Here is a 12242-nt window from a genome sequence, read left to right as displayed (position 1 = left end):
CGGGATAATTCCCTCAAAAGTTTGATATCGAGTACGAATGCGGAAATCTCATTTTCCGAGCTAACATTTTCTGCTATCTTGTCTCTCTTTTTTGTAATACTTTTTTGTGCATTATCTTTTGCAACGTTAGACAGCAGAAAGATATAAAAATATAAATATATATCAAAAAGTTAATATTGTATGTATAAGTTCCGCATACGCGAAGCGTGCGTTAAAAATACTATTAAAATTTCATTTCCGTTTCAAAATAAACGATATTGAGCGTCGAGATAAAAGATAAACAAATGGGTGGATACATTCGAACGTGTCAGATGTAATTTTAGGATGGATTATGCTATGAAACGAAATTAAAAACACACATTGAGATTGATTAATAGCTATGCAAAAAAATTATCCATTTTATGATTTTTGAATGATATATTTATTTTCTTTCATCTGCGAAGCATCGAAATTCCGTTTGAGAAAAATAATTAATAAATGAACATTATACGACTTCAAATAAATGTTATATAATTGTATGAATAATAGACATTATTTACTTGCTTTTTCGATCTTGCGAACAAAAGTATTAATTAAAAGACTAAATTTAAAGGTCACTCATGCGTTGAAGACAATCCGAAATTAAGTGTGACGAATATTCAGCATGAAAGCAAATTAATTGACTTACTCAGTGAGTCTGGTACCCGGGATTTGTTTGGATCGGCTTCATTAATTATTTCCGGCTTTACTAACATTCTGTCATCTTCTTCACGACGAGCATCATTAACGATAATCTAATACGACATTGAAATTTCATTTCATTTCCGAATTTTGATATATTTAATTAACGACCGGGTCGGTGAGGCAATTTAACTTGGCAAAAATTTGCCATATAAATTTAAAAGCGCAACTAACCTGATTCTGTGATTGATCTCTGCTTGAAGTTTTCACATCCAACTCGTCCTTCTGCATCACGTATTCGATGACAATTTCTGGCTGACAGTAATCCTCAATTTCTGCATGAATTTCGAATAAACATACAATACAAATATAAATGCTATACAAATTCATGCGTTTAATATGTCAAAAATAATATACACAAGCTATGCAATCATGGAAAATAACGATCATCTCGATTTGTCATATTGATGTAGAAAACACGTGTAACGTTTCATTTTTCTCTTTGCTCCGTTAAGGAGCTTGCTCGAGTATTCAATAAAAATATATATTTTTGCAAACTGCGTACGATATGACATGAAGATGATATTGAATTTAACGAAAGAACATGGTTCGTAAGTAGATATCATTACGTCCGTTGAATGAAAGATCCGGCTTATGCGAGTCACGATCCACGAGTCAAAATCTCTTGCTCTTCGAAGAAGAGAAATTTTCGGCAATGTCACTTTAACAGGATAGATGATCCTGAGAACTATCTTTTAGTGTGCATCGGATTGCTATTTTCACATTCCGCATTGAGATGCTTCGTCGATGATGCTTGAGAAAAGTGGAGAGACGTACAAGTCTAAGATCTTCGTCGACATTAATAGCGCATTGAAGACGACTATTGAATATATCGTAAAACCGGCAATGGCGGAATTATTGTTCGTTTGTTTTGTTGCCGGATAAACATGTCACAATACTACTGTATTTACATTTAATTAAAATGAATTATAAATTAATTATAAATTGCTTCTTTTTTGTAGAAATAATTTTCTTCGGTATTTTTTAATAACTTGAAAAGCAAGATTTGATTTGTATTCGCAAAGAGAGAAAAAGTTTTTTATTCGAATTCTACTACATCCTACTTCTAAATCTGTGCTCGTGTATGCTTGTGTACTACTGCGTAGTCGCCCCTGAGAATCATAACTGTCCGAAAAAAGTCTTGAGTGCGTTTTCATTTAATGGAGAGAGATCCCTGGTACCCTCAGGTAGGATTAACTCGGGTGATTAATTGGGTCATAAAGCAATTCTCCTTTCTCGACGGGATATTGGCCAATTGTCGACGCACGTGCGATATAATTCGAGTTTAGGATTCTAAATTAGCGAAAATTTTTGGAAAATTTTTCCTCTATAAATCTTCCTTTATTGATATTTTTATTTCATTCAATAGATAAATGTATATAAGAATAATAATTGACTCTTGTAACTTTTTTAAGCGATGAAAGATAATTTATTTACATGAATATATATTCACATATACTATGTAAATATAATAACAATGTGTCCACATATATAAATTTAAATCTAATAATTAAAAAATTAGGTATTTAAAATACATCTTTCAAAATAAATTTATTGTTTAAGTTCAAATACAATTTATTATTTAAGTTCATTCATTAATATATTAGCTTAAAAACAAGGTATTTTTAGGGCTTTAAGTAATCTACTTTATTTTAAATTATTCGCGAATCTTTTCATATTTTATCACAACATAAAAATCGTAATGCGAGAAAAATTCACACATAACCAAAGAAAAGTCGTAAAAAAGTATTCAGTTTTACATATTTTCTTTTACAGACGTCGTAAATTTAATACTGAATGATACGTAATTTTTGTACTTTTGATCACTGCGTTCAACGCAAAAAACACTTTTAAGATACAATTTTAAAGAGTTATAAAATACCGCATTAAAATAGTTAAGTTTTGTTTTCATCAATATTTAAAAAATAAAACATATTTGATTCTCTTGAACGTACATAAAGTGCAATTTTTTTCTCGAAAATCTTGCGCTTAAAAAAACTAAATAAAATACTAAATAAAAAACTAAAAAAAACTAAATAAAAAACGGATAGTCGAATCGAACAGTAAAATGAACACTATGTACAACGATACCGGCTGTTGGCTGTTTTTACCATGATGCTGAAATTAAACGTCAGATTATTTTCGTTCATTATTGCGAGACTAGTTATTCTTCAATAATGTGAATTGAAGATGGAATATAAGTATAATGAATTCTTGAAGAGAATATAATGCTGAAATGGAAATTTGTTGAAAGTGAAATTTGTGTATTCTATTACGTATAAAAGATTCAACTTCAAATGCTTCTCATTCTTGGAAAAAAGGAAAAAATGTTCTATATATGTAGAGCGATATAATGTATAATACAACGTGTGATGTTCTTCATAATGTCAACTGTCCCCTAAGGTAATATGTAGCGGTATAATTTATGGTAATGCAGAAATTGTGACACATGGAGAGTAAAATTGAATAACGTTACAAAATACTTCGAACGCATATCGCAATCCTCATTACTGGATTAATCCAATTAGACAGAAGAAATATCGCAATAGTAGAAGGTAATTCGCGATAATAACACTACAAATTAATGCTGCTTTATTAGTTAAAAAATATCGCAATCAGTAATAACAGTACTCAAAATAAAAAAATCGTTACATCACAAAAGCAAACAATTGCAGCTCTGAAAATAAAAAAAGTTCATTTGGTATGTATTATAAATTTAAAGTATTTTATTAAGAAATTTTCGTAATTTCTTTGTATACGCGTTGTGTAAAATCATGAAAGGGAATTCATCGACAAGTTGCACGTATAATCCATATTCGGTATAAACGGGAAAGCTTTAAATACTCTCACTGTCTAAATATATCGATGTCCAGATAGAAATACATAGTTACGAGCGAAATCAGAATAGTGCAACTTTCTCTCGTATAACTATGCAACTGCTGTTGAATGTAAACTATATAACTTATACTGTCGACGCATATGTAATAAATGTCGTCATGGGCCACAGCTGCGAACCGTTATATTACAGAATTAAAAATAAGAATAATATGAGCTTAAAGTATCGTTTAATCTTCATCTATTAATATTTCTGAGGTACGTGCGCTATCTTAGTTTAAAGCTTTCATTTCTTTAAGACAGATATAAAGATATCAATCTTATTTTAGTAATAAGAATCAACGGAAATTATCTTATTTTTTAATTTAGGAATATAATCTTATCTCTTTTCTCAATATATATTTTTTATTATTTATATAATTTAAAGCTTAAATAAAAATGCGCATTTCATTATCGAAGTTATCAAAGTTTAAAGTACGATTAAATTGCTTACGAGTATTTATTCTAACTTATTAAGAATATTTGGATATTTTACAGTATATATGTACATCAATACATCTTTTTCTTTTCTCTTTCTCTTTTTCTCTTTCTATACATATATATATATATATATTATATATATATATATATCAGAATAATTTTATAGTACTTGTTGAGACAAACTGTCATTTATTGTAACTTACATGTGTATTATATCGAGATATATGAATATAAATTTTTGATGTACCAATGTATAAATTCTTGATTGTCACCATCGATATTAATCTGCTTAGTGGCTCGATATGAAAAAATCAAATCGCAGCATCATGTTAGTTTCGTACTTTGCTTAACCGAAGACTGCAATGGCAATCTTTTAGCAATTTCGCGAGACTTCTGACAAGTAATCGATTTAAGAGGGTTAAAATGTTGCTATTTCCAATTGCGATCAATGGTCTTGCACCTTCCAATCACGTACTCGCGATTACGTTGGAGCGTCCATTTGCGATGGAAGAGGATAAGAAGATGCGATTTCAACTCTTATATGTCCTTCCGGATTCTTCCAAAGATCTCTCTTTTCTTCTCTCTCTCTCTCCCTCTCTTTCTCTCTCTTTCTAATTCGCCTCAGAATTTCGTTTTTGAAGCGAACATCGAAAATTAGCGACGAAAAGTTGGTGAATCCGCGTCAGTGTTTCCCTAGACGGGCCTAAGGGCTGAGGTTAAATTAACTCTTGCGTTATCATTTTGAATTATTGGTGTACGATAGTGCGCGCGTAGGCAGAGAGTTTTCAACCCAAATTACGTTCTTGTTGGTCTTTTTATAGTAATACCGCGCGCGCGTTCATAAATATTAATTATTTTCTTGCAATTCTGCTTTGTTTATTAAAAATACTTATTATTAAAGTAGACACGTAGCTTCGTGCTAACTTAGAGATTGGATTACTGGAGCAAGTTTTAAGAGACTATGAGCGATGAGATCTGGGATAAAAAAAAGGGAATGCAAGAAACAAAAAGATAGCCCATCTGAGTCTCGTCTGAATCAATAAAAGAGAGATCCAATAAAACGAAGCTGTCGCTAGATGCATGACACGCCACATAGTCAGGCTTCAATTTTCTTTGTCAACTTTGTGTATCAGGTATTCAAAAGACTGGATGCCATCAGAACATCAAAGGGAAATATTTAATGCAGTAATTTAATGCATAAAGGACACCTTTCAGAGTATAATAATTATTATGCTCATACCAAGTTTCGATGTAACAAAATAAAATAAGTTCAATATACCAATTATTGAATAATATTGATTATTGAATAATATTAATTATTGCGTTCAATTAAATTAAGAATGGAGAAATATTAATAAATTATCTTTATTAAGTAAGTATTACATACATGTGTGCTTAATTTCTAAATTTAAATTATTATAATTTCTATTGTAATTTCTAAATTTAAATTATTAGATATCTCTTCTTTACATATACGGATAAATAAATATACACATACGCACATGTATTTTATATAATTTTGTATATAATAATTTATATAATTTATAAGATAAATTATTAAATAATTTATAAAATAATTTATATAATTTTTTTCTTTTTTTCACATATTTATTTATGAGCCGAAATTTTACAAAAAATAAATAATATGATATTAATTTACATAGTAATAAGCGCAATTCCGTTATTATTATGAAAATTTATTTTATTTTTGAGTAAAATGTCTATTTATACTTGTATTTTTTAAATATAATTTTGCATCATATATTTTATTCGAAAATTTATTTATATGTTATAGAATTTATTTTGGAATGTGAAATAATCTAAGAAAATTGTATATGTAGTTTTTACCTAGCTTTACAGAAGAGACAAGGAAAGTTTTTCAGATTAAATTACAGAAGAGACAAGGAAAGTTTTTCAGATTAAATTGCGTATACACACAGAGAAGCAGGTATGCCATGAATCACCGATATGCTGTTTTAAATGCTCCGATGGTAGATATTTAAATGTATTTCGTGTAAAGTCCACAATTCAATCGAAAATGAAATTTTCAATTTGTCGGAATATTTAATATAGACATTCTTTGATGTCGATTTTGCGTCATTTATTCAGAATTTAAAGCACGTTTCTGTCTAATAATTTGTCCCATATATATAATTTCACATCACGTAAGGGGATCAAATATTTCTCAAGTGTTAACAAAGGAGTAAAATAATTTGAAGTTTAATTAATCGTTTAGTCAATCAAAAAAATTAAAGATTACATGAAAAGTGCATGTTAAATTAACGGCGAGATGAAATAAAATTTAATTGTAAACAATTATGTTATATACATTAATATAGTTACGAATAGGGTGTTAAAACAATTTTAAGTTCTAAATGTGTATATTGTGTGTAAAAGCACAAACGCTGCAAGGTATATTAAACTTAAACGTAGAATTAGCAATTTCAAAGTTTGAGCTCTCAAACATCGTGCTCACAATAGTATATTGCGAAGTATTTACTAAGACAGTACACAACATATGCAAACTGAATCAGTAATCAGAGACGAAACTTGTGGAGCAAAATGCTTACGGAATATTAGTTACAGATTTACATATCGAATACTAAGCGAGGATCATCCGATCTACGTAATTATGTGGATACAAGTGGCTTTGATTTATATACGTGGAATAATCTTAAAACACATCAAATTTACTAGAAGATATTGTAGCTACAAAAGAAAAGGAGAAAGAATATTAAAATACTATTTATTGTCTAAGGTAAATAGATAATAGGTTTTTAGTAAATTATTTTTATTAAATTCTTATTTATAATTTATAATTTGCAACAGAATAATTTTTCATGGTAGACTTCGCTGCAAAATTAATTGTAAATTTAAATCGCAAAATCCACTTCATCAATGATTTCTTATTCTTTCTCTCTCTCTCTCTCTCTCTCTCTCTCTCTCTCTCTCTCTCTCTCTTTCTCTCCTTTCCTTTTTCTCTCGTGCATGATGATTAATCGCCGCGGAAGAAAACGCACGATCTGCATAAAGTTTATTTAAACGATTAACCTCGCTTTATACTGGTGGGAAACATGCGAACCGAGTTCTCTCGAATGTTATCTAATGTACATTAAATGTCGCGTTGATAGCGAACAAGCGCAGTGCATCGCGGCAATATACATATGTGTTCGCATTTATCCGGTCTATCTTACTCTTCGCTCATCAAAATGCAACGGATATTAGAGCACTGATAACGCAAAACATACATTTTATTAACATCATTATACGACTCAACGAGAGGTCACATACACCTACTCACTGATAACCGTCACATGGGACAGAAAAAACAATGGGAGCTCGAAGAAGAAAATTACAAGATTCCACGTCACATCCGCCTACACTGTTCAATGCACGTGTACTTACTCATCGATCTGCATACCTTGCGAAGGTGAAATTCTCGCAACAGTTTCGCGGTTGCGCTGCTACGATAAAAGCTGCTGCATCATCGTCAATTTTTTTCATTTTATCTATCAACTAGTACTTATGATTTATTCTAGCTTATAAAGTATCTGCGAAAGGATTTGAAACAAGAATCGAGAAATTTTAGCCGGCGTGTAATGTACTGAAGAATGAGGTAGAAAAGAAATATCAAGTTAACGTACGTTTGCATACAAATTGATCCTTAAATAAAGGAGAAGAAAGAAACTGAAGAAAGAAACTGATTTACTATAAGCTGAATTATATATATATAATTTTATTTTACAAAGAGGTCGAATTCATAAGGATAAAATAACTTTTAAATAAAAAATTAAAATAAAAATTTGACTTGAAATGAATATATTTTTTTATTTACATATATACATATAATAGATTCCTAAGTTTTTTGATGTAAAAATGATAAAAGACACCTTATGTGTAAAAAACTAATCTTTTAAAGTTAAAAGCTAATATGCGAGAATGGGAGATGGCAATATTGTCTCTTGATTGTACAAACATTTGATGGCATAGCTACGTCCAGAATTAGTACTAAGTTTGTTTGACTTGTAGAATGTGTACTTTTTGTACAAGTTTATAGCATCGTAGAATATAAGTGAAATGATTATGTTAAACAGCATCGTCTTAAAGATACGTTTATCAAATTAAAATAATGGGTATAAAATGGAAATGATCGAGGATACGGCGATGTTACAAAATTTTGTCAAGCTTTTCAGGAAGCAAGTAATACCCGAGTAGTATCAGACTGCTGAATAGTATCAGGGATGTCACCCTACGAACGCTCCATCAACAAAAATATTTTTGCTGATGGTGTCTGACGTCTTTTAGATACAATCGTCCAGATATAGAGAATGGGTGAAAGGTTGCAAACACGGGAGAGGATTATATTGGAGGGACATAAGATTGCGTTGTCTATGTCGATAAATCCCATGGTCATACGTATAAACTCTGATTGCTGATTATTTCGTGTTCAACCCTCGTATATTTTTACGTACAAGATCTCTTAGATTTTATTTTAATATTGTAAACGAAAGAGAAAGAAAGAAAGAAAGAGAGAGAGAGAGAGAGAGGGGGGGAGGGGACAGGGATATTAAATTCCAAATGGTTTAAATCTATTGTGAAATTTTCGTCGCAAGGATGCGGGGAAACTTATACACGGACTTATCTGTTGGGATGAAAACTGTGGAAAGAAAAAAACGAAGTATGTGACCATCCTGAGCAATAGCATTTCGTGTGTTATCTTGAACGTATAACCGAAGAAACTTGCTTCGAGGGTTAATATGTCGACGATGCGCGTCGTCGGGGATTTAAGATAGGCAAGGGTGAGGAATATTTATTCTGCGATATTGCGTAAGAATTGATGCGTGCACGAGGATGGCGCAAGGAACATAAAGACGTACAGCTCGTTCACGATTGGCCACGGTGTGTCGGCGAGGTGTGCGGTATCCCGGACTAGTCCGGAGAGCCAGCCTGGTTTCAGTCAGCGGCGCAGAACCGTCGCGTACGCGTCGCAGATGCCGGGTACCACCGTCGACCGTTACTACTTGCCGCCGACCGCGAGAAATGCGCCAGCCTCGAATGCGCGCGATGTGAAATATCCAAACTTTTATAATAAATAATACAAACGTTAATAATGAATTAAATGACAATTTTAATCTATCGATCTATCGATTTTAATTAAATTAAAATAAACGTGGCGTTCCTCGAGCATTATTATATTTCAACATCGATTAATAGCAATTGATTTATTCGCGAAACAAAGTTTTAATCTGCACAAGAAATAAATGCAACTTATGTGATACAAAAATAGGAACACTTTTTATTTATTAATTGTGTGTTATCTCTCTCTTTCTCTTGTTCTTTCTTTCTCTCTCTCTTTCTCTCGTATATAAATTAACAAAAATAAATTTTCAAATGTATACTATAATTGTAGGATGTATAATTATAAAGATAGACTCTCTCGTTGAGAATATTTGCAATGTAAAGTTCAAAGATCTTATAGCGATTTGGATAGAAAATGTATCGTCGGTGAGAATATTATATTAAATTTTGATAGCTTTTCATCATGTATATTTAATTAATGTGAAACTTGATTAAATGGAAATTTTAATCTATTATCAACAAAATCTAAGTGAAAAGTATAATTTTTAATAATCGGATGTAAAATTAATATTATAAAAATACAATTACAAGACGATAAAATCGATTTTGATAAAAATCTCATTTTAAACTTCCCATATTTAATTTTATATTAATCTTTTACACGTTTTATTATTGTGTATTTGATTGGAATTATACAAATTGAAATATCATTTTACATAACGTAATAAAAAATTTTCTAGAAATATTACGTAGAGATACAGGAAGCGTAATTATATATATATTGACATTTATGCGTGGGATTTGAAAATTTTAGTCTTGTTTATGCGGTGGAACGTAAAATAAATTATATAATTTATTGATAAATTATAGGACGGCGCGATCCTGCAATCATATTTGGATTATCGTATAAAATTCCAATGTACAATATCATTCTGCTTTATTAAATAAAACAGATGGGAAGATGTGGAAAGTTATATTCGCGCGCGGAAGGGAAATTCAACATCATTGCTTTGCAGTCAATCAAGTGAAATTTGATTCAACAAACATATCTGAGGAAAGCAACATAATTAAGCTTCCATAAATTTCATTCTTTAAGACAATGACAATGATATCTGTTAAGCAAAATGGACAATAACAGGCAAATTCTTCTTTCAAAGTATAATTATAATTTGTGATCGCCTTCAAAGAAAATTAAAAGGACTTCTCGCGAACTTTTAAATGCGTCTTTCTTGCACCAAAACAGCTTATCACATATAAAAATATTACATAATTAACTACTTATAGATTTCTTATTTAAGTTTATTTTCTTAAATTAATTTTAATATAACGAAAATATTTGTGAAAGATTAGCTTATGATGTAAATCTGGTATATAAAATCGTACTGGTATATAGTATCGTACTGTTATCTTTGCAGTGAATGATTTCAAGCTGTTTTAAATGATCTGAATCACTCACAAATGTGACTATCATGTTTGAATAGAGAAGTGAACACGATTTTCTGCGAAATAAACAATTTTAACGATTGTGCCGATATAGACCGACGTTTGAAATATCGGTGAGTGAAAGATTCCCACACAACTAGTAGTATACATTTATATTTTATTGTTAATAAATATTTTATTTGTGCGAATTTAATCTTTTAAATTAATTTTTTTCTTAAATTACACTGTGTCAAAATAGTGTGAATTAAAATTACTATAAATTATTATTTAATTGTATTTTTATTATATTATATTATTATTTAATCATAATATAGAATAATATCGATATTTATTAAATTGAAAATTATAACTAAAAAATATTAGAAACTGTAATAGTTTTGTGTGTAAAAAATTGTTTGTGTCATTATACGTTTAACTAATTCGCGTTTAACATTTTCATAAAACATGTTAAAGTACAATAAGTTTAATTATCTATTTCATCATTATCATACATTTATTTCTTTATCTCATTATTAAATATCAATGTATATATGTATACATATGTTATAACGCATATTATTGATAGTTATTCATTTTAAATATCGCACAGGGCATATACTGCAGAAATGTAATCGACATATAATGATCTTTCTGCGGCACCATATACATTAATCGGTATTACTAGGTAATTAGCTTTATAATTTCAATGAATGTGGTTGAAACCACAAAACGCATAAGCATACCGCAAAAATGTATTGAGTAATTAAAATATTTAATGTTGTGATTACAATAAATAATGACTCATATATTGAGTGTATCATTAACGAACTGTTCATATTTTACGCGTGTTACGCTTTTATATATCAATTTGCATGCGGCAGCCTTTATCATGCAAACTAAATTCGTAACAAAAAGAGAAGCTCAACTGAGATATCATAGAAATGATTAATGTACCGAATGATATTTATTTTCGTTCTTTTCTGATGAACATCGCTATCCAAAGTTACTCAGAGTTGCTTCTAAAAGCCAGAGAGATCAGAGATTGACAAAGATATCAAGGACTGATTGATGCTTCGGGATCGCTGAAAATGCGATTTACTATTCGCGAGTTTATCAGCTGCCATACTTGTGATCTCTGTGACTTTGACATTTAATATAATTTATAGTCGCTTATCAGACTGTCTATCAAAAGAAGTATATTAATATCGTAAAATACACTGTCAACTATATAAAAAAATTCATTATTAATCTATCCATTGACAATTCAGGTGTTGATTGATGGGTGGGGATTAATATCGAAAGTGTATCGTAATCAATGTAATTGTTACGAATAATCGCATTAATTGACTATGAGACAAAACATTGATGTTAACCGTTGTTCAATGATTAGCAGATATTCTTGTTGATATTCAATCATTAATTAAGCATTATTCGCTAAATTCTAATTGAAAGAGATGGCAGTATTTGCTAAATTTACTATTAGAATCACATTTGAATTGCTACATTATAATACGTGATGTTATAATGTTGAAATAATTATAATATATTAGGGAAACAATTATGTATGTGTGTTAAGAAATGGCCTTGCGGCCATTGCACATGATAGACAGAAATAATAATGGCAGCAACTCTCTGTATTTCATTGCTAATTTCGAGATAACGTGCTTGTACAAATATCTAAAATTAATTGGCTTTTAATTAATCAA

The 12242-nt window shown here is 30.1% G+C and overlaps 1 protein-coding gene across 2 annotated transcripts in view; it reads left to right on the top strand.

Annotated features, from left to right (window-relative positions):
* Window positions 1–9464: 9464 nt before the first annotated feature.
* LOC105252393 (cholecystokinin receptor type A) overlaps window positions 9465–12242 on the top strand; it is a 36025-nt gene continuing 33247 nt past the window's right edge. The window contains exons 1-2 of one of the 2 annotated variants that reach the window (XM_020027893.2): window positions 9465–9540; window positions 10530–10670. The gene's annotated coding sequence lies outside the window, so the exon portion shown is untranslated. Of the gene's footprint in view, window positions 9541–10477; window positions 10671–12242 lie in introns of those variants that run through there. The other variant, XM_025410369.1, reaches the window with a different exon arrangement.

This window comes from Camponotus floridanus, unplaced genomic scaffold, assembly GCF_003227725.1.
Source record: "Camponotus floridanus strain SB8 unplaced genomic scaffold, Cflo_v7.5 scaffold31, whole genome shotgun sequence".
NCBI lineage: Eukaryota > Metazoa > Arthropoda > Insecta > Hymenoptera > Formicidae > Camponotus > Camponotus floridanus.
This window is presented reverse-complemented; position numbering and strand designations above follow the sequence as displayed.